Source organism: Equus caballus, chromosome 7 (assembly GCF_041296265.1).
Source record: "Equus caballus isolate H_3958 breed thoroughbred chromosome 7, TB-T2T, whole genome shotgun sequence".
Lineage (NCBI taxonomy): Eukaryota > Metazoa > Chordata > Mammalia > Perissodactyla > Equidae > Equus > Equus caballus.
The window spans coordinates 89,376,032-89,403,037 of NC_091690.1; the positions used below are offsets into that span (position 1 = coordinate 89,376,032).

The 27,006-nt window shown below is 44.3% G+C and overlaps 1 long non-coding RNA gene and 1 pseudogene across 1 annotated transcript in view; one reads left to right on the forward strand and one right to left on the reverse strand.

Annotated features, from left to right (window-relative positions):
* The window catches only part of LOC138925052 (uncharacterized), a 44,342-nt gene that overhangs the window by 7,971 nt on the left and 9,365 nt on the right, over nucleotides 1-27,006 (forward strand). The window lies entirely within an intron of this gene.
* LOC100071938 (mas-related G-protein coupled receptor member X2-like) lies at nucleotides 20,898-23,053 on the reverse strand (annotated as a pseudogene).

The following is a 27,006-nucleotide window of genomic DNA, read 5'->3' on the forward strand; positions in this document are numbered from 1 at the left end:
TGTCTTTGTCCTCCCTCCCTCCCTTCCTCCCTTTATCCCTTTCCTTCCTTCCTTCCTTCCTTCCTTCCTCCCTCCCCCCTCCATTCCTCCCTCCCTTCTTTCTCTCTCTCTCTTTTTTCTCTTTTGAGCAAAGATATCATAATCAATAATCCCTTCTAAAAAGACCCATATTAATCACCAATAGAGTTTAGGTTGCCCTGAATCCAAAGGGCTGTTTCTAAAGATCCTCCCCGCCTCCCCCCGCCCAAGTAGCCAAACTATTAAATACTTGGTGAAATACTTCTGGCTCTGCCATTAGTCATTTGACCTTGGGCAAGTAATTTACTTTGTCTGGGCCTCAGTTTCCTCACCTGTAAAACAGAACGTTGGAGGAAATGCTTGGATGCTCTCGTAGTTTCTTCTAGTCCTAATGTTTTAGAAGGAGACCCAGAGATCTGGAGGATAAGGGAGCATCAGCAGGCGATGTCTGTACAACTCTACTTCCAGGCCAGCAAGGCCCTGGGACCCCTTCACCTGGAAGTGATAACATTCAGCTGTAGGTCGTTGGCTTCCTGTCCTCTGGCTATTTAATCAGTGGTAAAGGAGGGGTTTCCATCTACCCTTCTCAGTAGATGTGATGTACCCTGGGTATCTGCCTTGTTAGGAATCTTACATTTAGCATCACTCCCTTGTAGGAAGGGCCAGTGATAGGACCTAAATATCTCTGACTATTTATTCTTCAAGTCCAGTATCTCCCTCGGACTCTGCAGGGCCCCAGCCCCAGGGACAATTAAGTGACGATTTAAGCGACAAGTGCGCCCTCTAGTGACCTATGTAAAAATTGCAGAAAGGCTCGGCCATTCACCAAATGCTTGTTGAACGTGAAGCTTGCCTCTGCCTCTCAAGTTAGGATTTAAAAAATGGGCTTAAATGTCCCGTAAAGTAATATTCAGTCTACAAATGGGAATTTTATTGCCTCTGAAGCTTGCATTTCCACTCTCACAGCCAACTTTTCCCCATTTGGCGTGTCTACCCCTCTGCCCCTCAGTTCTTGACTTCGCAGTTGGGGTGGAGGATGTATTGAGTTCAACACTGCCCTCCTCCAGTTACACTTCTCTCAGTGCAACAGTGGGACTGGTTATCCCGGGGGGTAGTCAGCTCTCAGCTGTTGGAGATGTAGAAGCAGATGTTGCAGGAGTCCTCGGGAATGATAGAAAAGGGTAGGAATAAGGTTAGATTCACTGATTCAAATGATCAACTACTCACTGAGTACCTACTCTATCCCAGAAACTTCCTAAGTGACAGGGTGCACAGTTGTGAACACACCAAGTCCTTGTTTTATGAGCTTACATTTTATTGGGAGGTAAAGAGCCCCCGGTGTTCTTTTCTAATCAGAGGTTCTAATATTTGTCAATTCCAAGCCTGGTTTGACAAAAATTTGTAAGAATGATTTTGGCCAGGGACCCTGGGCCTTAAGGAGCAAAAGCAATTGTGGTCTCTGGACGTCACTCCGACAGACTGGAGCCCTACCACTGGGAGCTGTTCTGGGTCCTGAAAGTGGAGAGGCTGGTTCAAGGTCTTCATTCTCCAAGGTACGATAGTCCTGAGTATAGCCTGTGGGAGAGAGAGAACACCTACAGGCGTCAGGAGTCACATATATTCACAAATCACCAGAGCTGGCAGGCATGTTAGAGATGATCTCGTCTAACATCCTGATTTTAGAATAACTGCGACCCAGAGAGAAGTGCCTTGCCTGAAGTCACAATCAATGGCCATTAGCAAATTGGAATTAAAAATTGAGTTTGTATATATTAAGGAATTAAAAATTGAGTTTGTATATATTAAGGAGAACAAACATATTACAAATAAGTGTAAATAGTGTGATTCTAATTTTGGTTAAAAATCATATGTGGTTATCTTTTGGAGGTGAGATTGCAAGAGTTTTTAATTTTCTTTGGTATGCATTGATGTATTTTAAAATTATTCTGCAGTGAGAGTGTGTAATTGTAAAATAAAAATGTTATTCAAAAGAACTTGAATTTTCAGTGATTCAAAGGAAATAAACCAAAACCCAATAACAGTGGTGAAATACGCACACACAATTTTTTCTTTTTTCCACTTTCATAAACCTCCCACATTTTATTTAATAACTGTTGTAGAAATTGCTAGTCTCCCTAATATGCATTTCTCCTCTCATTTTAGGCATACAGCAGGACTGCCCTTCCTTGGGGATAATTATTTCTTGGCTCTGGCAATTTTTTTACGGCCATCTGCCTCATTCTGGCCGGTACGTTGTGAGACATGTGATCAGTGGAAATGGTCAGGGTTTCCTCAGGGCCACAGCATTTGGTTTCCTGAGTGAGTCTTTCTAGCAATAGTGAACTCTAAGCCTCATGTAGCGATGGAGGTGCCTTAAGCTGGAAGCTTCCTGCCCTGCTGGGCAGTGGACCTGAAGGTCAGCTGCTGGAAGAGGTGCCCAGATATGCTGTGGGCTTTGTATGAAAAGGAGGTAAACTGTTCCTGTGTTATGTCACTGAGATGTTGGTGGTGTTTGTTACCACAGCATTACCTAGTCTATTCCAACTAATACAGTAACACATGTAACTTATATACTATATATAACATATATACATGTAACTTATATACTAAAAAGAATGATCACGATTTCATAAATTGTAATCAAACATGGACCATATTCAGAAATTTCTGTGTCAAATTTCATATTTAATTATATTTGCAATGAATAGTCATCCTAAGCTTGATTTAAAATCAGGATCACTTTTTCTGAGTAAAGGGATATTGGTTTGTAATGAGGCAGTTCAGTTAACTGAATCAGAGTCATGTACCATGGGGAGAGACCTCAAAGTTTCATCTTGCATATCCCACCAGTTCCTACAGAGGTATATCAAAACCGTCCAACTCAAATGAGTTGTCTAAACCAGTGGATTTCAAAACCTTGATAACCAGAAATACTAGAAGAACTTTTTTTGGGGGGGAACTGATGGTGTACATTTTTATTATTTTAGGAATTACCCTTATATTTTCAACATATGTTCTTAACTGCACATTTTCCTAACAGAGCCTGAAGGAATTCATTTTTGTCTTCTCCCCCTGTGCATGACAAGGACCTTCATGTGCTTTACCACCTGTTGAGCACCCGTCAGTCCATCTTTCTATTGTTATAGAGTTTTAACTACTATTTAAAATACACAAAACATCTTTAGGCATTTGTTAATCACATCTGTTTGGTGTATTTTACTAACTTCTGTGGCTACAATAGCTTCTTATGCATTGCCTTCCCTCTGAGTCTAGAAGAACTTTTTTTTTTAAGATTTTTTTTTCCTTTTTCTCCCCAAAGCCCCCCATACATAGTTGTATACTCTTTGTTGTGGGTCCTTCTAGTTGTGGCATGTGGGACGCTGCCTCAGCGTGGTTTGATGAGCAGCGCCATGTCCGCGCCCAGGATTCGAACCAACGAAACACTGGGCCGCCTGCAGCGGAGCGCGTGAACCCAACCACTTGGCCACGGGGCCAGCCCCTAGAAGAACTTTTAAAAAAGTCGAGACTCCTGAGCCGCACCTCTGGAGTTTTGGTTAAGGAGGTCTGGGATAGGACCTAGAAATGGCGCTGTGAGAAGTCTTGTGATTCAATCTCAGGTCTGGGAATCAGTGGTCTGGAGGATGACTTTCTGATGGCGTTTGTCATTACCGCAATTTAAGCTTCATTTCAATTTTGTGTTCATATTAAAATTGAAATCACTTTTGTAAATTCAGGTCAGCTTCTCTAGAATCAGAATCCAAGATAGGGATTCATGTGCATGTTTTTTATTTTTTATTCTTTTAGATTGGCTCCTGAGCTAACATCTGTTGCCAATCTTCTTCTCCTCCTTCTTTATATTTTTTTTCCTTCTTCTCCCCAAAGCCCCCCAGTACCTAGTTGTATATTCTAGTTGTAGGTCCCTCTGGTTGTGCTATGTGGGATGCTGCCTCAGCATAGCCTGATGAGCGGTGCCATGTCCATGCCCAGGATCCCAACCGACAAAACCCTGGGCCATGGAAGCAGACCACTCGGCCACGGGGCTGGCCCCCACATTATTTACTAAGGCATGCTCTCTGGAGAAACCTGTAAGGGAATGAGGAAAGCCTGGCCGGGATGGGGAAGAAGCTGAGCAAGAATGTGATTTCAGCCAAGTCTAGCCTCAGCATGATCTTGCAGGGAGCTCTCGGGTGTAAATTGCACCACAGAGCTTGTTCCAGCTCGAGTTGGAGGAGTTGGGCTTCTGCACACACTCCCTCACTGGGCAGTCATTGGCTATAGGCAGCCTGGGTTGGGGATAATGTAAATGTGAACTGTGAGGTGGCTGCAATCACCCAAAGACAATTTGTTGGTGGAGTTGCAAGCGTGAGCTGTTAGTAGGAATTCAGGTGGGGGATAAATGTACCAAACTGGAAAAGGGGATCTCAGGAACACCGGCATGGTCTGCTGTAGTTCACCTCTCGCACCACTTAGATCCACTTGCTTCTCATATTAAATTTGCTCCATGTTGCCTCTGCTTCTCCGGGATTCCGGATGGCCACAAGTTGTAGTGAAAGTTACAAGAGAAGGTTATGGGATGAGTTACAGCCCCAGTTCTATAACTGTCGCCAAGGCTGCAATTGATCCTCATCGTCTTCCTTCTCTCCCACCCATTATAGATCCTTTTCACCTCTGCTGGTCTAGGTGATTTGACTGGTGGAGTGACCTAGACCCTCAGGGGGTCTGAACCCCTTTTTATCATGTCCAGTTAAATCTGGTATGGGAATAGGAAGAGACACCCCAGTGGCGAACATATTCCTCCCTGCCCTCACTATGTGGCAGCAGCCTTACCTTCTCATGACGGTAAGGGTCAATTTCTCCTGGAAGTATGGCGATGCCTCTCTTTGACTGCTGGTGTATTGGCGCAAAGAGCACAGAGTCCAGGAGGCAGCCATAATTTTAAGTTCAATGAAACTCCTATTTCATTCCCTGGTGTAAGCAAACTCTTTCTGGGTACCAGGACCCGTAGAGTCCCAGAGTTGAGAGTTGCAGGCATGGGAATTTCCTAAGTGGGTCACTGAGAGTACAGGTGAGTGGGGCCAATCCTATTCCATCTCTGGTTCCTAGACCCAACCATTCTGCCCAAGGAGGACATTCCACCTATAATGGCCATTGGTTTAATGATCCCTGGCACCTCAGCTGCATCTTTAAGAGGCCATTTCACCACTATCAGGCTAGACACTTTTGGATGATGTGGTACGTGGTAAGACCAGTGGATTCCACGTCCCCACTGTGTTCCTCTTTGGCCGTTGACAGGGTCCCTTCGTCCAAGGCAATGTCTATAGTTTCATGTTGGTAAATCAGACACTCGATGCAATGCTGGTACTTGGGTGAGGTGAGTGGTGCCTAGGATGAAACCTTAAGATGACCGTCCGTCTTTGTACTGCAGATGCCTCGCTTGCCTCACTTTGGTCCTGGCCCTGATTCTGTGAGCCTCGGATAGTGGTACTGGTGGAGGCACTCCAGGCAGGCAAGGCAAACAGAAATACCTAGAAAATGTGTCAGTCCTACTCAGGGTGAATTGCTGGCATTTCCAGGATGGAAGGTTCTAATGATAGTCCAAATGTCAATAGGTGGCTGGTTGGCCTCCTTGAAGGATGGTACTGTACTGGGGGCCTAAGTGTTGGCCTTTGTTGCTGACAGGTGGGACATTAGCCACATCAGTAGCCAGATCAACCTTGGTGAGAGGTATGTTGGTGCTCTAGGGCCTGTGCGTAACCTCTATCTCTGTCACCACGGCTGTTCCACTCATGATTCCATTTCGCCAACACTAGGGTGGCCAAGGACAGGCTGGCTGATGTCTCCTGGCTCCTGTCCACTTGATTGCTTTATGCCTCTTCTGCAGTGGATGCCCTCTGGTGGGCATTAATGTGTCATACAAATTGTACAGTTCAGTGGGTTTTAGTGTATTCACAGGGTTGTGCAAACATCACCACAATCTAATTTTGGAACATTTCATGACCTCAAAAAGAAACCCTGTACCCTTTAGCAGTCACTCCCCATTCCTGTGCCTCTCCCTCTCCCCCTGTTCCAGCCCCAGGCAACTGCTAATCTACTTTCTGTCTCTATGGATTTGTCTATTCTGGGCATTTCACATAAATGGAATCATATAATATGTGGTCTTTTGTGTCTGGTTTCTTTCACTGAACATAATGTTTTCTAGGTTCATCTATTTTGTAGCAGGAATTAGTACTTCCTTATTTTTGTTGCCAAATAAAAAGCCATTGTATGGATATACATTTTGTTTATCCATTTATCAATTGATGTTCATTTAGGTTATTTCCACTCTTTGACTATTATGAGTAATGCTGCTATGAACATTGTGCACAAGGTTTTGAGTGGACATATATTTTCGTTTCTCTTGAATCTATACCTGGGAGTAGAATTGCTGGATCAGATGGTAACTCTATGTTTAGCATTTTGAGGAATGGTCAAACTTTTCCACGGTGGCTGCACCATTTTGCATTCCCGCCAGCAATCGTGAGTGCTCCTCTGTTTCTACCACAGCTACTTCTCGTACCATGGGATCTGTGGGTCGTATGGCCCACGTGACAGGGTTGCTTGTACAGCGGACAGAACCTGCTACAGAACCCTTTCTTGCTTTGAGTTCCTCTCGAAACTGGCATCCTTCCATGTCACTCAATAAATGGGTGAGAGCAGTAGCCCCAAGGGGAAATATGCTGCTTCAAAAATCCGAAGAGGTTTCCCAAGCCTCGAGGTTCTTTCGTGGTGGCAGGAGGTGTAAGGTACAATATCTCATCTTTTACTTTGAAGGGGATGTCCCAGTGTGCCGCAAAGCACTGAACCCCTGAAAACCCGACAGATGGGGCAGGCAGGGCCCTGAGTTTTTGTAATATTTATCTCCTGGACATCCAAAGTATTTGCCACTTCTTGAACATCAGGTCAAATTAATATGATGTCGTCAATACAGTGGATCAATATGATATTTTCTGGAACGTGCAGATGGTCCATGTCTCTTTAGAATACTTTGTGAAAGAGAGCGTAATTGTAGTATATTCTTGCCGTCCCACCTAAAGCAAATTCATTTTGATCCTCCTCCCTGATGAGTATTAAAAATAATGCATTTGCCAGTGGGGGATGGCCCAGTGGTGTAGTAGTTAAGTTCACACCCTCCACTTTGGCAGCCTGGGGTTCACGGGTTTGGATCCTGGGGGCAGACCTACACACTGCTCACCAAGCCATGCTGTGGTGGCATCCCACATAGAAAATAGAGGAAGATTGGCACAGATAAATTAGCTCAGTGACAATCTTCCTCAAGCAAAAAGAGGAAGATTGGTAACAGATGTTAGCTCGGTGTCAATCTTCCTCACAAAAAAAATTAAAAAAGAAAAATGCATTTGCCATGTCAAAAGCAACACGGTATACCAGAGTCCACGTTACTATGTTCTAGTAAAGACGCTAAATCTAATGTAACACAGCAGCTATACTTGGTACTCCTTGGTAGATGTCAGCAGTCCACTGTCATCTGCTATATTCACTTGCTTTTTACAAAGGCCAGACTAGTGAATTAAATGGACGTGTGATCGAGACAACCACTTCTGCATCATTTGAATTATGGAAGGTAGTACCAGTTTCTGCCATTCCCTGTGAAATGTCACATTGGTTTTTATTTATTATTTTGACTAGAAGAGGGTATAATTTTAGGGACTTCCACTTGATCTTTCATACTATAGTAGCCTTTACTCCGTCGGTCAAGGAACCAACATGGGGCTTTTGCTATCTGCTAAGCAAGGCCATTCCAATGATACATTTAAGAGCTGGGGAGATGACTACCAGTTGGTCAGTGGACTCAGTGGTTTCACTGAAAGATGGACCTTGCTCAGGACTCTATTTATTACTTGACCCCATCTGCCACTTCTCAGGGGACAATGATGGCGCTTTGGCTCCCTGCCTCTGTGTCAGTTCAGACTCTGTAAATAACAGCCCTCAAAAGATGTAGGTATTCCCTTTTACCCACATGTTGGCACTACAGTTCTCCAAATACTGACGGTTGCCCGAATCCTTTGGGGAGGGCTGGAGGAACCACGGCTATATCCTTACTGTGGTATTCCAGGCTCCTCCCCCGGGGGACTCAGCCTTTCTTTCTTTTAAAAAAATTAAAATGTAGGTTTTTAAAAGATTTTATTCTGAAATAATTTCAAACTTACAGAAAAGTGGCAAGAATAGTACAAAAAAATCTTGTATACCCTTTTCCAGAAACTCCATTCAGATTTCATCAAGAACATCCTTTTAGCAAAAGGATCTAGTCCAGGATCACATGTCGCATCTCTATGGTCTCCTTCAATCTGTGACACCTTCTCTGTCTTTCCTTAGGTTTCGTGACTTTGACATGTTTTTGAAGATCATAGGTCAGTCATTTTGTAGAATGTCCCTCAAGTTGGTTTTGTTCACTCCTTCCTCATGATTAGATTAGGTTATACATTTTGGCCAGAATGCGACAGAAGTGATGCTGTGTCCTCACTGCAATCCTACACGGTGTGTGTTTGTCTATCACTGGGGGTGTTAATATGGTCACTTGATCAAAATGGTGTCCGCCTTGGCTCTCCACTGCAGTTAGTTGTCTCCCCTTTGTAAATAGTAAGAGTTATGTGGGGGAAATACTTTGAAGCTATATTAAATCCCATTTTAATCCACTAGTTTTAGCATCCATTCCTATTTCATACTTGAATTAATTATTACTCTAATGGTTATCAACTATTGACTTCCTAATTCCATTAATTTTCAGTTGGCGTTATACTATAAGGAAACATTTTTTTTCTTCCCATTTATTTTTTTCATTTATATATTTAGGTCATTGAGACTCAGAGATTCCTAAGATTCAATGAGTTATAATCTGGTACTATCGTTATTTATTTTGATGCTCATATTGCCCCAGATTATTCCAATGAGAGTCCCTTTAAGCTGGTTCCTGTTTGTTTTATACGTCTCCATGATTCTTGGAGCACTTCCTTACTTTCCAGAATAATAAAACTTTTCCAAGATCACTTTGTTCTTTTCCTGCCCTCGTCCTGGAATCAGCCATTTTTTTCAAGTACCCTTACTCTCTTTAAATGGAGAGTGGTGTTTAGAAACCAAGATCTATTGGAGTATTGCTGGCACCCCGACCCCAGTCGTCAGAGCTAGAATATATATATGTGTGCACGTGTGTGTGCATGTGTGCATATGTATCTATGCGTCTGCATATGCATACAGACAAATATGGATCTTTCTGTATCTATATGTATATATTGAAAACAATTAGCTTACACCTATACCTCCAATCCAACACCAATCCAAGAGAGTCCACAGCCTCCCTTGTATAAACTTGTATTTGCCTTTCCCAACTGTGAAAAATCTGGCCCCCACTATGCTCCATATATTTACCATTTGCTGAGTCCCCCAGAATATGACCAACAACCTGACCCCACCGGGCCAGCACTCTGCTTGGATGCCCTCCTCCTGCAGGCCTGGATCCTGCTGGTTCTGCCTCAGCCCCCTGCTCTGATGTCCTCCTTGCATGGGCTCATCAGCCTCCCTTTCAGCTGATGGGTTCTGGGTCTGACACCTGGCTCAGGTCTGAAAACTGGGTAAAGCATCGTGACACACTGTTGAGTGGCCGACCCCAACCTTCTGCTTATTCATTCTTGATTTCTTTTGATTATATGTATTAAGTGATATCTTCGGTGCCTGCAAATCTTTATTGCCCTGAGGAATACTGTGCTTCATTTTCCATCTCCATAGAGTCCTCCTGGTCAGGCTCCCTGGCTGCTAGTCTGATGTCGCTGCCTGTTGTGGTAATGAAGGTCATCTTGTCTCCCATGATTAATGCTGCCACTTGGCCTCCACTACTCTAGAATCCCATTACCCCTACTGAAACCAGGGAGCCCAGCTCTGTAACAGCATCTCCTACTGCCAGCTCCAGCCGGCAGAGGACAGCCACCGTGGAGCTTCTCAGCTACGCTGACGCCCCCTCATTGTTCATGCCTTTTCACCTTGGTAGAGGTAGCGTCTCTGGGCTGTTCTGAGGAGCAGAGCCTGAAATGAGGATTCCTGTGTGAGTGGTTAGTTAAGGGAGCGTTCAGGAGAACCTGTAAGAAAATGAGGGAAGCAGAAGAGGGAAGGGGCAGAGCGAAGCGTGGAAGTGGTTTCAAGGAAGGTCAAGTCTTATCTTGACCTCAAGTATAAACTATAGTGTGGAGTCTGTCCCATCTGGAGGCAAGAAGGAAGGACTTTTGTAACTTTCCCCTCCGACAGGCATCTCAGGGTGAGATGGTCCGTTCACCCAAGGACAAGCCCCTGGAGAAGGTGGCAGATATGAGCTATTATCAGTGGCACCTGCACCAGCTGGTGGATGGACAGGTGGAACCAAAGCAACAAAAGGAGTCTCAGGGGATCTGGACAGGTCACCAACAGTGTCTGCTGTACCTGGACAGGCTTCAACACTAGTTGGCTCTGAATCTGCTTATTTTGCGTCTGCACCCTCACAGCTGAGTGTGGCTGGAGAAGGAATCTCGCTGAACGGTATCACTTTAAACATGACCAACAGCCTCAAGTGACTCTTTAATGCTCTCAGGAAACTGTGGTACATTCCCTTGGTCCATTCACCTGTTCTCCTACATGACTATTCCATGATTTCCTCTTTCCCAAAACTTCTGACGCCTTCTCCATCATCCTCACTGTCAGCTGATGACCTTTACTGAGACTATAGAAACAATGAGAAGAGAAATTCCTCAAAGCTCCACCTCCACATCCCTCCCCTACCAGCATCTTTAACCACGTACCTTCTCTTCCCTTCTGCTGCTGTAGGTGAACTGTCACTATTTCTAGTAAGGCCAACCCCATGTGGTAGGAGTTGGGGGATGGAGGGTGAAGCCCCACTCAGATGGCGCTTCTGGGCCAGCAGGGGCCACTCTTGTCCAAGTCTGAGGGCTGTCCTACCCAGAGCTGGGAGGGAGCAGGGGAAGAAATGTTTTGACCACTCTCTCCTGCTTTCCGATCTCTTGCTGGTTCCTCCCATTGGCTGAACCAAGGAAGCCCATGTGTTGTAGTCAATAGGAGGTAGCCTCCTGGGGCACAGAGAAAGACAGAGAAGGGTGGAGAATTGGTTGAAGTGGGGGCAAATGGACAATAACCAGCACAAATGCGATCTATATGCTGATGACTACCAAATTTCTGTCTCCACTGGAACCTCTTAATTCCAGACTCATATATCTATTTCCTGTTAATTAGTTTATCCATTGCTGCATAACAAATTACCATGGCTAAAAGTAGCATGTGTTTATTGTCTCACAGTTTCCATGGGTCAGGAGTCAAGGCATGGCTTAACAAAGTCCTCTGCTCAGGGTCTCATGAGGCTGCCATCAAGGCAGTGTGATCTCTCATATGTGATCATATTTGACCCCAAGGGGTTCAACCAAAGACTGTGGACCTGTGTTCATAAAATGGTGGAGGTCTGCCCTGCCAGTGATCTGAAGAACTGTGTTGTTCCCCGGGTGGTGGAACAGAGACCACAGAGGGGAAGAGTCTTGGGTGCCGGTTGCTGCACATTGACAATGTTCTTCAGTCTAGGATGAATCTGCACACATCAATATTCTTCTTTTATGATTTGCGCTTTTTGTATCCCATGTAAGAAATCTTTGCCTACTGTCTCAGTCAGCTTGGGTTGCTGTAACAAAATACCATAGTCTTGGGTGACTTAAATAGCTCTGGAGGCTGCAAGTCTGGGATCAGTGTGCCAGCAGGTTGGATCCTGGTGAGGACTCGCTTCTTGGCTTGCAGATGGCCACAGTCTCCTTGTGTCCTCACATGATAGGGAGAGAGCAAGCTCTTTCGTGTTTCTTCTTATAAGGGCACCAACTCCATCATGTGAACCTCGCCCTCATGACCTCATCTAACCCTAATTACCTCCTGAAGATCCCACCTCCAAATGCCATCACACTGGGGCTAGAGCTTCAGCATATGAATTTGGGGAGAGAACACAAACACTTAGGCTATAACACATGCTTAAGCTGGCAAATATTTTCTCATATGTTTTATTTTAGAAATTTTTACGTTTCATTTCAAGTTAATTTTTGCGTATCATGTGACATAAGGGTCAAGATCCATTTTTCTCCATATGGATATTCAGTTGTTGCAGCACCATTTGTTGAAAAAGATTATTTTTTTTCCCCATTGAATTATCTTGACATCTTTGCTGAAAATCAGTTTAAAACATATGTGAGGGTTTATTTCTGGACCCTATTTTGCTCCATTGATCCATATGTCTATCTTTATGCCAATTCTCTTGCTTTATATTAAGTATTGAAATCATGTAGTATAAGTCCTCCAAATTTGTTTATTTCTTTTAAAATTGTTTGGCTATTCTGGGTACTTTGCATTTCCCTGCAAATTTTAGGTTCAACCCGTCAATTTCAACAAAAATATCCTCTGGGGTTGATTTTATTTTAGGTTGCATTAAATCTATATATCTATTTGGGGATAACTGACACTTTAACACAAATCTGATAGGACTCAGAAAACTTACTGTCTGGTAGTTCCAACGTGGGGGTCAGGTTTGAGTCCGCTTCTGTAGATAGTGGGGCGTTTTTTACCTGCTGTATTATGCATCTTGTAATTTTTGAGTCAGTGCTGGACTTCGCATGTAGAACAGTAGAGACTGAGGTGAATGGTGTGAAGCGTGGAAACGGGCATGCCTCTTCTCCTGTCCAGCCTTTAGTATGTGGGGGTTGAGCCAACCTAGACAGGAGTTGAGAAAGTTTAGGTGATGTTACTGGTATTTCTACCTTTACTACATGATAGGCTTCAAATTTCTGTAATGATGGGCAGCTCTTGCTTTGTGCTTAGGATGGTCTGGGACGGCAGTGGATTTTTTTCAATGTTCCTGCTACATCTTTAGCTTTCAGATACATACATAGCTATATATCCAAGTCTGTGCTACAAAGAGCGTCACTACGCATGACCTTGTTCAACTCCCTACTGTTGTGTGGTACTCAGTGCCAGGCTAGTACTGAGGCAGGGATGGTTCTCTGTTGTCCTTGCTAAGCCCAGTCCTCTTGTGAGGACTGTTGGGGCCGTGACTTTTCTTTCAAGTTGTCTTCCTCGGGGAGCGTGATGGACACAAGTGGCCGTATCTCTGTCGTGCCAGTTGTATTGGTGAAAATTTACAGTGAGGGCAGGATTCTGCCCTGTTCTGCCCTCTGCTCATGCAGGCCTCCAGAGAGCCGCAAGGAGGAGAAGAGGCCTCTCTGTAGTCTGACTGCGGCTGTCCTCCGACTGTGGGACAAGTACCACCACTCTTCACGTACATTTGCTGTGATGCTGAGGCTCAGATTTTCCAGGAGGAGGAGCCGAGAGAATAAGTCCAAGGGTGAACAGAGTACAGTGGTTGTGAAAATGGTCCTGATTTTTCATTTTACTTCTTAGAGAGGCAGGGGTCTCACACCTGGTCCCACAGTTTGGCACAACCCAAATTAATAGAAATGGTAGTTTTTTTGCACCTCTGGTGACTGGAGAAAACGAAGTCTAATCAACTTTCCACAGCCTCTGACATTTAGCATTCTGGCTTCTACTTACCTTTCCATCCTCATTTATTACTGCTACCCCTCTCCTATTTTCTGGCATCTTCCCCCAACACCTCAGCCAGGGAAAACATAGTCAGTGGATCCCAGAACCGTGTCTCACTGAGTCTGGCCGGAGCTGGAGAATTCCTGTGAAGACAGCACTCCACAGACTCTGCCAATCAGCTGATGTTAACCTGAGAGAGGAAACCTTCACGTTGTTTGATGCTCCCTGAGCAGTGTTTGTGTCTTTCTTGAAATTACTCTGTGTCTGCCTGCTTTCCCCCATCACCGTCTCTTCATGTTGAAAATTTTCTTGTCTTAAACTTATGTACCTCAGGATAGTCAGGATAGTCTGATCAAAAGTTCAGAAGAGACGGTTGTATAAGGGCCCTTCCCTGAGGCTGCCCACTGTGTGCGACCTCACCCTCTGTGCTCAGCCAGCTCTGGGATGGTAGTTGTTGGTAGCCAACTTCCCCCGCCCTCCTGAGAACAGACTCTAGTACAATATCTTATCCATTTTTCTATACCCCTCCCACAGGCTCAGTCAGAGCGCTTTACCAGTGTCCATACCTGATATTTGCTTATTAATCAACTGATGACTGGACAGAATGGCGGTCCATCCAGCAGAACATGCAACATGCCGTCAGTCCAAATTCCAAGGAGGCTCTGAACAAGAGGGCAGTGCAGTACAGATCTGAACAAAAACAGCCTGCATCTGACACTAATTTGTGTGGCTGGCCAGCTCACAAATCCTCCATGTGTATGTTTTCACTACAACCCTTTTCCCTTTGCCGGTGAAAGCATCCCAAAAAGGGATGATGGTTTGTGAGTAAACCAGAGGCATTTAGAATGCCCACATCCTGTCTCTAAGAATTGGTCCAGGAGTCATGTGACTGGTGCTGGACCAATGAGCATCATCCACTGAGATTCTCCTAACTGGAAGTGGCAAAGAAATTTCCTTTTGGTATAGAGCCCGTAGGGACGATCCGGGGAGGATGGTTTATCCCCAGAGACCAAGGTGTGAGAGTTATTCCTATTACAATGTTATGAGGGACTTTTAAAAAATGTTGTAGCCAATGGGATTTGTGTTTCTGACGGGAGTCTGTCTTCATACCTGGGGCATGAAATGTGAAGCAGTCCCACAGGTGCAGGAACCTCCGTCTTAATTTTAAGCCTTGTACCTGACTCTACTTGGACCCCACCTTTGTTCTTCTCTCTGCCTCTTGCGTTGCACTTTTAATTTCTGAGTTACAGTGGGTTTTTGTTCTCTTGGTCACTTCTGCCCCCAAGCCTCTGTTTTCAATTATTTTTCCTCTGGTTTTCACACATCAACTTACATATGTAACAAGCTCATACAAAATCTTGATTAGTGTAATACTAATCTTTGATTAATACTAAATTTCAATTAATACTAAGTTAATTAATTTATTAATTAATTTATATTAATTAATTAATACTAAACTTTGATTAAGTTTTAGTGTTCATGTGGATTTGGCCCAATGTTCATCAGATAGCAGAAGGCTAAAATGTAATTTGATTATTATATAATATAATATATATTATCATTATGTATTATTATTATTAATACCTTTGTATCACTAGCAGTGTTCTAATCACCTTGCATATGAACACATTTAATTCCCTAACAACTTTCTGAGCTAGTATAAAAATATGAGCAATATATCTGTGCTATTATTATCTTTTATTATTCAACAAAGCTGGATTTAGTCCTTTTAAAGGACAATTTCTATCCTTAGAATTTGTCCTTTCCATATTTTTCTAATCGACTTTATTGAACTAAAATTTACATATCATAAAATGCACCCGCTTTATGCATCTGATGTATAGTCAAAATTAGTTTTGACAAACATATACATCTATGTGACCACCACCATCAGTCAAGATATAGAACTTTGTCACCCCCAAAATTTCCCTCATGCTTTGTTGCAGTCAATCTCCCACTCTGCTACCCCCACTCTCATTGCCCCAGGCAAACACTGATCTGTATCCTGTTACAAAGAGTACTTTTCCCAGATTTAAAATGGACTATCATGTTATGCGATCTTTTGGGTCTTGTTTCTTTGTTGCGTGTCTCCATACTTCATCGTTTTTATTGCTGAGTTGTATTCCATTGTGTGAATATACCAAAATTGTTTATCCATTCACCTATTGTTGACTATTTGGATTGTTTCAATTTGGATATTGTGAATAAAACTACTTTGAACATTCATGAATAAGTCTTTGTGTGTATATATTTTTTTACTTCTCTAGGGTAAATACCTAGGAGTGACATTGGAGGGCTGTATGGAAAGTGTATGTTTAACTCTATACAAACACGCCAACCTATTTTTCCAAAGTAGTTGCACCATTTTACGTCCCCACCAACAATGCATGAGAGTTCTAGTTCCTCCAAATCTTGCTAATACTTGATGTTTTCTCTTTATTTATTTATTTTTGAAAGATTTTATTTTTCCCCCCAAAGCCCCCCAGTACATAATTGTGTATTTTTAGTTGTGGGTCCTTCTAGTTGCGGCACGTGGGACACCACCTCAGCATGGCTTGGCGAACGGTGCTATGTCTGAGCCCAGGATCCGAACCGGCGAAACCTTGGGCCGCTGAAGTGGAGCACCTGAACTTAACCACTCGGCCACAGGCCCGGCCCTAGTGTTTTCTCTTTAATTCTAGCCATTTTAGTAGTATCACGTGGTGATTTTAATTTGCATTTGCATCTCTCTGATGAAGGATAACATGGAACATCTTTTGTGCATATTTGTCACTTGCGTATCTTCTTTATTCAGTCGTCTATTCAAATCTTTTGACCATTTTGTAATTTCTTTGTCTTTGCATTACTGAGTTGTGTTTTTTATGTGTTCTGAATGCAAATCCTTCATCAGAGTTAGGAATAGTAAATATTTTCATTTTCTTAAAAGGGTCTTTCAAAGAGGCAGGTCTCAGATTTTTGATCTTAGCGCACTTTCCGCTGAGCTAACTTTGAATCCTGTTTTGACTTCACTTTCCAGATGCTGTCCTGTGGCAGAGCTGAGGCCCCCTCCCCAGGATTTTGAGGGAGAGGGCTTCAATTGTTCCACCATAAACAGCCAACTGCAGTCCTCCATTAAGAGTGACTTTTTCTGATTTGTGCTTTGGCCTGATGCCATCATTCCAGATATAAGGCTGTTGCCAGAAGCAGCCAATGAGAGGCCGTGTAATAAGGAATTTGGCTGGCCTTTGTCCCTGGTTCCTGGGAGGTAGCATCTACACCCTTGGAATTTCGAGAATGATAGGAGTGTACTATTTGTTATTCATGGTGGGCCTTCCAGACCACATCTGATAGTTTGCGGTAAGAAGGTGACTCATACTGGGTTCTAGATAATTCGTGCTAACAAGATATCTCAGGATGGGGGCTGGCCATACCAGAAAGATCAACCATGTGATTGAAGAATTGGAGCTTTGAGCCCTGGGGAGGGGAGAGGAGGGGCTGGAGATTGAGTTCAACCACATGGCCGATGAGTCATGCCTACAGAACATAATTTCAATAGATATCTGGATACTGAAGCTCAAGCGAACTACCCTAGTTGGCAATCCTCTGCATATAATCACACATTGGTGTGCCAGGAGGGTGACACATTCCTGAGGATGATGGAAGCTTTATGTTTGAGACTGTCCCAAACTTTGCCCTACGTGCATCTCCTTTTGGCTGGTTCTGATTTGCATCCTTTTGCTAAATAAAACCGTAATCCTAAGTACAGTGCTTTCCTGAGTTTTGTGAGTCATTCTAAAGAATTATTGAACCTGAGGGGCTAGTGAAACAATGGAATTTATAGCCAGCTGGTCAGAAGTGAGTTTGGCCAGGGATCCCCCGAACTTGCAGCGGGTGTCCGAAGTGAGCACCATCTGGTGAGGACTGTGCCCTTCACCAGTGAAGTTTGGCCTAATTCTCGATAGTTGGTGTCAGAAGTCATTGCAGAGGCTCAAGTTTGTGTATTCTGTCAGGATGTCATTGAGAATGAGTTCTGAGAGTGTCCTAGAGGCAAGGCACACTCTGATCTTGGTACAAAGTACAGTTGCTGTTCTCCTGGGAAGTTGGCCTATTTATATATCATCAGTTGTGACTGACAAGGCTTTGGTCTCCATGTTGGCTGCTAGAAAACTCAGGGCCCTACAGAATTTGCATGATCAGCACTTCAGTCTCATTCCTGGTATCATTTTGTCCAACAGTGAGTGTCTTTTATTTTTGCCCCATGTTTAATGTATACTGTCATGGATAACTCAGATGTCACCTGGTGCTTTGCATTCTTGTATCACCTCTGTCTCCAGGAACTGGTTAAAAAAAAGGTGATCTCTTTTTTCTCTAGTGTATCTTCCTGGAGGGGAGCCCATCTAACCTGATTGACACACACACATGCACGCGCATAACTCCTCCCTCCCTCACCAACCTACCCATATTTATTATTATTATAGTTATTATTAGCCCTGAGCTAACATCTGCCAATCCTCCTCTTTTTGCTGAGGAAGGCTGGCCCTGATCCAACATCTGTGCCCCTCCTCCTCCACTCCATATGTGGGACGCCAATCGGTGCTGTGTCTGCACCTGAGATCTGAACTGACGGACCCTGGGCTGCCAAAGTGGAACTCGCGCACTCAACTGCTGCACCACCAGGCTGGCCCCCCTGTGTTATTTTTAAGTGTGGTGTAGACTTCATTGAAGATTTGAGGGTCATGGAAGATGTCAATGTTATACCACATAAACACGTAATCTGTAGATAAATATACGTTTCTGTTCTAAAGCATCCTCTCAGCCCTCCCCTCACTAGAGGTTTCTCACTGACCCTTTGTCCCACCTGGTACCCAGCCGGCCATCTGCCATCTTGCTAACTCATCTCATCTTCTTTCTTCTCTTCTTCTTTCCTTCTGTCTCATGAGCCAAAATAAATTCTTCACATTTTCTCAATGACCTGATGTGGAGGAGTCGCTCAACTCATTTCAGGACTTCTCTCAGAGGAGTGGCTCCTCCACAGGAGGAGGGAGGGTCAGGAGCTTCCTGTCAGCCATCTTGCTCTCAGTTCTCTTTCTATATTCTAGCATCACACCATCAGAAAATGGCGTAAAAAATACCGTGTACAATAGCATCAGAAAACATAAAATATTAATTTGACAAAAGGTGTGTAAGACTTGCATGGTAAAAACTACAAAAAGTTGCTGAGAAAAATTAAGGGAGACCTAAACAAATAGGAAGGCATACCATGTTTATGAATTCAAAGACTCTTTATTCTAAGATGTCAATTATCCCCCAAATTAAGTAATAGATTCAACACAATCATAGTCAAAATCCCATCAGGATTTTTGTAGCAATTGAGAAGTTTATTCTAAAATTTACATGCAAATGCAAAAGACTTAGGTAGTTAAAATAATCCTGGAAAAGAAAAACAAGTTAGAGGACACATATTGCTTGATTTGAAGGCTTACCACAAAGCTACAGTCATCAGAGCAGTGGGTGTTGGTTTAAGAATAGACCAGAGATCAGCAAACTTATTTTGTAAATGGCTAGATAGTAAATATTTCAGTTTTTGAGGCCATATATTCTCTATCACAACCACACAACCTTGCTGTTGTATCATGAAAGCAACCACAGACAACGCATGAAAGAATGCACGTGGCTGTGTTCCAATAAAACTTTATTTACAAAAACAGGCAGTGACCTGGATTTGACCCATAAGCTATAGTGTGGTGACTCCTGAAATGGACTAGTAAAACAAATTAGAATGTCCAGAAACACTCCCATACTTAGAAGCATAGTTTTTGGCAGAGGGGCCAAATAATTCAATGAGGGGGGAAAAAAGAATGTCTTTCCAATAGTGCCAGAAGAACTGGATCACTGTATGGGAAAAAATGAACCTTGGCCCCTACCTCAAACCTGCACAAAAATTCATTTGAAATGAATCATACATTTAAATGTAAAAGCAAAAATTATAATGTTGTTATAAAAAAATTGGAGAATACCTTTGTTGCCTTGAGAGTAGGCAAAGATTTCTTAGAAAACATAAAGTGCTAAATATAAAAGTCGATAGATTAGATTTCATAAAAAACAAAAACTTCTGCCCATCAAAAGATACTTTTTTTTAAAGATTTTATTTTTTTCCTTTTTCTCCCCAAAGCCCCCCAGTACATAGTTGTATATTCTTCGTTGTGGGTCCTTCTAGCTGTGACATGTGGGATGCCGCCTCAGTGTGGCTGGATGAGCAGTGCCATGTCCGTGCCCAGGATGCGAACCGAGGAAACACTGGGCCACCTGCAGCGGAACGCGCGAACTTAACCACTTGGCCACGGGGCCAGCCCCCATCAAAAGATACTTTAAACATGAATAGGCAAGTCCCAGACTGGGAAAAAAATACTTGCAATATGTAAATATGACAAAGGGGTTTTATTTAGACCATACAAGGAGCTCCAACAAATCAATATAAGGAGATGAACAACCCAATAAAAATGGATAGCAGACTTGAACAGACACTTCACAAAAAGATATATAGATGGTCAATAGCACAGGAAAAGATGTGTCCTCTTGTGGGGAAGGTTGATGCGTTTCATGAGTACCTGGGGTAGGTGTATCACGTTAGGGGGAAGCTTGACTTTGCTTTCTCATCCTTATTTGGAATGAACTGTGGTTTGAGGAGGTGGTTACAGGTGCCAAGCTGACAGGGGGTAGACTGTGATGGGTTTGAAAGTGTCAACTTGGCTAGGCTGAGCTACATTCCCCAGAATTCCCTTCCTTTTACGTTTCTGGTTGGGGGGGCATCAAGAGACATCTTAAACAAGATTTGGTGGTTGGAAACGTGCAGGAGAGATACTGTTTTCACGTGTGGAAGGCTGGTGCAAGGACACCAGGGTGTTCGTGCACATTGTGGCTTCTCTGCGGCGTGAGGCAGCTGCAGCTGCTCCACCTTCCTTTGGATCCTCCTTCAGCTTCTCTGACTCCTGCACCAGGGGTGTGTTTAGCTCCATGAGGAAGGGAGCCAACCTCTCCCACGGAACTCCTGCATCATCAAAAGTGCATGCACTGAGAGAGATTGTCAAGAGTTCTGGCTGGTTCTCACGGGTTTTAGCCCATGCTCCTGGGTTCGAGTTTTCCCTGCAGACATCAAGCTCTGGTATCAGATAAACAGACAACAGCATTACAGAGACAACTCGACCAGCACCCACAATAGTGGTGTAGGGTCAAACCATTCACAATTATGTATAGAATCTTCTATAAGTCCTACTTCTGACTGAACCCTGCTTGATCCAGAATCACCTCATGAAACTGCTTCCCGACGTCGCCCTGGGTTCCTGAGGAAAGCTTCCTCCACTTTTCTTCACCTCAGTCGTGTCCTCCAAAGCTCCCTGGAGAACCAGCCTGAGGGTCTGCCGCTGCAGCCTCTGGTGCCTAAAGGAACCAACAAAAGAGGAGATGCTGGGGTTGGCACTGCTCTTAATGCCAGGCAGGATCACCCCAGTCCTTCCAAGATAACATGGGAACATGTTGGAGTCCTTCTGAATCCAGCAGAAACCATTGAAGCCAAAGGGCAGGCCGCAGAGGAGGAAGACCAGCACTGTGAGCAGGATGACCACGCAGAGCCTGGTCAGCTGCATCTGCCGGGAGCTACAGAGGATCCTGACCAGCAGGGCCTGGCTGGACCCAGAGAGAAGCACCTATAAGAAAATCAGCCATGTGGCAGTGATGAAATCAAATACTCCACACCAAACATGGTCACAATCTCTTAAGAGGAAACCACAGTAGTTTCCTTCCAGAACATTCAGCCACAGGGACAGGGCCCAGAGCAGGGCACGCACGACAGTTGACATGTGTCTGCTATGGTGGCAGAGGTACCAGATGGGGCTCAGGATGGACAGGCAGTGCTCGGTGCTAATGGTACTGAGAATGCTCAGGTCTGCGATGTGGGCAAAGTTCACCACCGTGGTGAAACAGCTGGGGACGGAGATGGAATGGAAGGAGGTGATGAGTTCCTCCAGGGAATGTGTAATCTGGCAACAGTGGAAGAGGAAGCTGGCTCTGGCCAGGTTGAGGATGTAGACAGTGAAGACGTTCCGCCCCATGTGGAAGCCCAGGATCAAGATGACCGCCGAGTTTCTGGGCAGCCCGACCAGGGCGATGATGACCATCAGTAAGGCCCGGATCGAGGTCCCCACATTGAAAGTTTGAAGCGAGGATGCAACACAGCTTTGCTGAGCACCTAGAATCGTTTTGGTGCACAAGTTGGAGGCAGGTTTGGGGCTGAGCTGAACACAGGGGAGGAAGAGTAAGTGAGGTTGAGGGCCGAGGGCCCCTGAGAAGAGCTTCTTGAGGTTCGGGAATGTCTCTGGGGGCTGTTACGTGGGCTGCTGTGGCATGTGCAGTGCAAACCTGCTTCGTTCTCCCTCCCAGGAGATCTCCAGTAGAGTTTGCTCCGCTGAGCTAAGTTTCAGTGTGAGAGGGATCTGTGAGGGGAAGTGGAAAAAGTGCAGGGCTGAGTGTGGAGGGAGATGCTCATGCAGAATTCAGCTGGAGAGAGGGGAGGAGCTCAGGCTGGGTCAGTAACTGCGGCCACTTGACGGCTTATCCCGTATTGCCTCCTTCAATCCCCTCAAGAGCCCTGTGAGGTGAGAACTAGGATTATCCCCAGTTTACAGAGCGTGGAATTGGAGCACAGGAAAGATGAGCGCTTTGCTCCCGGTCTCATACAGCCTGGATCTGAACCCAGCAGGGCTCCCTCAGCGTCTACACTTCTGACCGGCCATGCACACACACCACATTGTAGTGTCAATTACACGTGGACGGGAGAAAGGCAGAGAAGGAATTCCCAAGTCGAATCCAAGATGGCCGTCAAAATTGTGGTTTAAAAAAAACCCTAACATAAGCAAACTCCAGAAACCCAGAGAGGGGAAGAGAAGTCAATCAAATAGGGAACAAGGAGAGGCAGGTGGAAGCCATTTAGGGGCAGACAGCAGAATCCAGGAGCCCTTTCCTGCCTCACAAAGACTCCAGAATCCAGAAGATTCATACAGGCGGGAGGCCTCAAAGAAGGAAGAGGGTGCATCCTCCTGCGGGGCACAGCGAGGAACCAAGGACAGAATCATCCATCGTGTGCTCTCTTAGAGAGACAAGACCCCACAGCCCAGACTGGCCAGAAAAGGCTGTGGGAGGAAAACCAGAATCTCTGCTATCTCCACTCACACACCTGGCAGTTTATAAATCTGTTACTAGGGTGGGGTGTATTTGTCTTCCTTATCAAACTGGAAGCTCCATAAGGACCAAGTCACACCTGTTGTTGGTCACTACTGTATCCCCAGCATCTTGCACGCTCCTTAGGGACCATCTATTGTCACTTAACACAGAAGAAGCTGAGGCCTAAGGAGTCGGAGGGATTTTCCTGAGATGTCACCATGAAGAGCAGATCCAATACCATCTCTGGTCTCCTGGAGCCCTGTCCAAGGCTTTCCCACAGTTCTCGGCTGCATCATTCATCATTTCTGAGGAGCCCCCGAAAAATCTTCCTGTGAGCACAGAATGTGAGAGATAATCAGGGGTGCAGAGACTGCCCCCAATATCCGTTCTCCTCTTCTGTCAAATACTAATTCTGAGAGTTTTAGACCAGAGAACGGACCCTGTTTCCCAAATCCCTTGATACTGATGGCACCGTGTCACTAGGTGCTGGCCAATGGGAGGTGAGCAGAGTGATGTAACCAACTGCTGGCTCAGGCCTTTAATAGAAGGAGCATGGCTCCCCCTTCACCCCAGCCTCTCTCTCTCTCCTGACCTAGGCTGAGTGCTGATGTGGCCGGGGGCCGGGTAGGACCATGGAATGAGGGTGCCTGTTTAGGGGAGAGGGAGCAGCGCGTTGGAAGGTGCCCTTGTTTCTGAAGGCCTTGAAGCCTCCAGCCAAGGTCTGATTAGACTTTCCTGTTTGAGCCATTATTACAATGGGTCAATTAGAGCAGCCAAACTTATACTCCAACCAATAAGGAATATGTTTTCCCTTTTAAAATTACATTCCATTTGCAAGGCACTTTTGATGAATATGAGTGATTGCTCCAAAAAAGTGAAGCCAAAGAAAGAAGGTGGTAACAGAAAAAAAAAGTGAGAAATGATTCAATGACATTGAGATAGAAAAAACACCAGGAAGTAAAAAACTATGAGGAGGATAAGGAGATATGAGGAGTAGTCTCCATTTGCCATGAGAACTTCCTTTCCATCCTTCTCTACCCTGTTTGGCCTCCCAAGAGGGTGACTCCTGTGTACCTCATCAGCGGGATTCTGTCCTTCTGGTTTCTGATTGAATTGAGCCATTGGGAGATGCCAGAAGACTGGAGGGTAGGGGCAGAGAGATTTGGGCTTTTCATCTCTTGTCTCTCTCCCTGCTTGGCTGTGTTGGCGGTGGGAGTACTTCTCCACCTGTCTGGTGGCTCCTCTCCTACTCCTATGGCTATGGCTACAGCTATCCTCTCCCTGGGTAGCTGCTCCTTCCCTGGTCCCTTCAAGCCTGGCGGTGGACAGTGCTTCACTTCCGCTTGCCTTAGGCTGCTTCACCATGCGTTGTCGTTTTCCCTTAATCCTGCCCAGCTTTGCAAATGGTCAGTCCCCTCATGAAACACTCCTCACTCATCCCAGTTTCGGCTGTTTCCTCCTGGGACTCTGCTAGATTCACAAGAGAAGAGAACTTTGAAAAGCCAGTGAAACAATGAAACCTGGGTTAACAGCCGTTCGTCTCCGGGAAGCAATGCCAGCATGTTCCCTTGCTCCCTAAATTCCTGTAAGAGGCAGCATCCTCTCCATGCCTGCAGATTTGAACGGTTCAATGAAGGGGAGAATATGAGGAGATGAATCAGAAGGGAGAAAGGTTCTGGTTGACCCCATTCGGATCGACTACAGTCGGAGCTGCCATCACCAAAGGTGCTAATGGAGAGCTTCAGTCTCCTGCCTTTTCCTGAAGGACACACCATGACCCCCTGCAGGTAGCACCCCAAAGTAGAAAGAGGGGATGGGAACTTAGAGCAAAAACCATCACTGGCCTTGGAAATAGGGCAGTTCTTGCTATATATCCTGACCCTTCTTCCATTCTTCTGGCCAGAGTGGAGAGTGAGAGCCTTTCTGTGATTGAGTGATGCCAGAGGACACTTCCCTGTCCTCTAAATCAGGAGATGCCTACAGGAGTCAGAGTGAAAGCAGGTGACCAAGCAAGGCTTATCAAGACACTGGACAGACTTTGCAATTTCCTGTGCAGAGCCTGTGGGCAATTCAGAGGCCAGGGCTGTTTGAGACGTGACCCCTCACCGAGATGTTTCCCAGCATTTGCCCCACTTCCGCCCACACACCAGCCTCGCCCATCCCACCCCATCCGGTCCACCTCCCAGCGAGTAATCACTGTTCTGGAGCCTACAGCTGACAAGTGGGGGCCTGGGTAGCAACATCAAGCAAGGTGAGCTTGCATTGTCAGTCTTTGTAACTAAAGAAAAGTCTATCATAGGGTGATTGAAAGTTTGCCATGGCCTGACCTCACTTTTATTGTTTTTTTCTTTATCCTAACATAATGCATTCATGTCTGTAACTTCATTCCAAATGATAGAGAAACGTATACAAGGTGACAGTCTCCATGACTCCCGTTCTCCAGAGGCCACACCTGATTATACTTCATTTTCGTTTCTTTTATTATTATCTCAGAATAGTAAGCTTATATTTCTATATTTTAATTTACCAGCATTAATAACTGGATCAATTGACTTCCCTTATAAAATGAAGGATTTCAGCACGCATAACATCTTCTTTCCCCCTCCATTTCATGCCTTTTTTTTTATCTATTTATTTTCATTTGGTGTAGATACTAAAAAATTTAAGTCTTATCTCCTATGACTTCCTTTCATATGCCTCATGCCACAGTCACATTAAGCTACTTGTCATTTTTTAAATGCCGTTTGAATTAGAAACTATTTCAAACATTCAGAAAAGTTCTTCGATGGATTAATTCAGCAAATATTTCACAAAGACTTTGTTATGGGCTGAATTGTGTCCCCCCACAACATTGCCATATTGAAGTCCTAACTCCCAGGACCTCAGAAAATGGCTGTATTTGGAGAGAGGGTCTTTAAAGAGGTGATTAAGTAAAAACGGCATCATTAGGGTGGGTGCTAGTCCAACATGACTGATGTCATGGGAAAATATTGATAACTCATATCATAGACAAGGTACTAATTCCTCCTATTTGTAAAAGTTCCTGTAAAACGATAATTCAAAATCCAACAAGCCAATGAAAAAATGATGACAGGTAATGAGTTCACAATTTCTAGAAAATAAAAATGGCTCTTAAACATATGGAAAGATGAGAAGCCAAACTTATAATGAGACATGCAAATTAAAATTACACAGTTATATTTTATTCACTGAAATATAAAAGACCCGAAAGTTTGGTACGGTAGCGTGTGGGAGACGGTGTGGAATAAGACGCTCTCACACATTTCTGGTGGAAGGGAAGACTGATAGAGCCCACAGGAGAGCAATTTGCAACATACAGAAAGTGTCATACTTTTTCTTCCTGTAATTTCTCATCTAGGAATTTATCCTAGAGATATTTTTGTATATGAGCCAGAGACATATGTACAAAGTTAATAAATGTAGGATTATTTGCAATCAAAAAAGATTGATAACAACCAAAATGGCCAACAACACTGTGTAAATTATGGTCCATCCATGCAATGGAATACAGTGTAGCTGTATAAAAGGGCAACAAACCTGATATGGAAGGACCTTCGAGATATATTGAGTTAAAAAAAAAAGATAGGGTGCAGAACAATGTGTATTTGTATTATAAGGAATAAATATATATAATACAAATAATATAATGTATATATTATATATAACATCTGATGTGTATTTATATATATTTATTCCTTCTCATACAAATATATCCACATATGCTTGTTTTAACATTAAATATCTCTGGAAAGAGTTAAAAAAATCCCCTATAGCTATAACAACTGTATTTGTCTTTGAGGAGAAGGCATAGATGCCTTTGGGCCTGGAATTTTTTATTTTATTTTATTTTTTTGGTGAAGAAGATTGTCCCTGAGCTAACGTCTATTGCCAGTCTTCTTCTTTTTGCTTGAGGGAGACTGTCCCTGAGCTAACATCTGTGCCAGTCCCCCTCTACTTTGCACATGGGACACCACCACAGCATGGCTTGATGAGATGTGTGTAAGGCTGGCTCCTGGAACTTTTAAAACAAGGAAAATAAATTTAGTGATATAGCCAAGAAAAGGAGATAGATTTATCAAAAGAGGAGAGAGAGAGAGAGAAAGAGAGAGGGAGGGGGGAGGAGGAGAGACAGAGAGAGAGACAGAGAATGAGACCGGAGGTGAGGAAATGAAG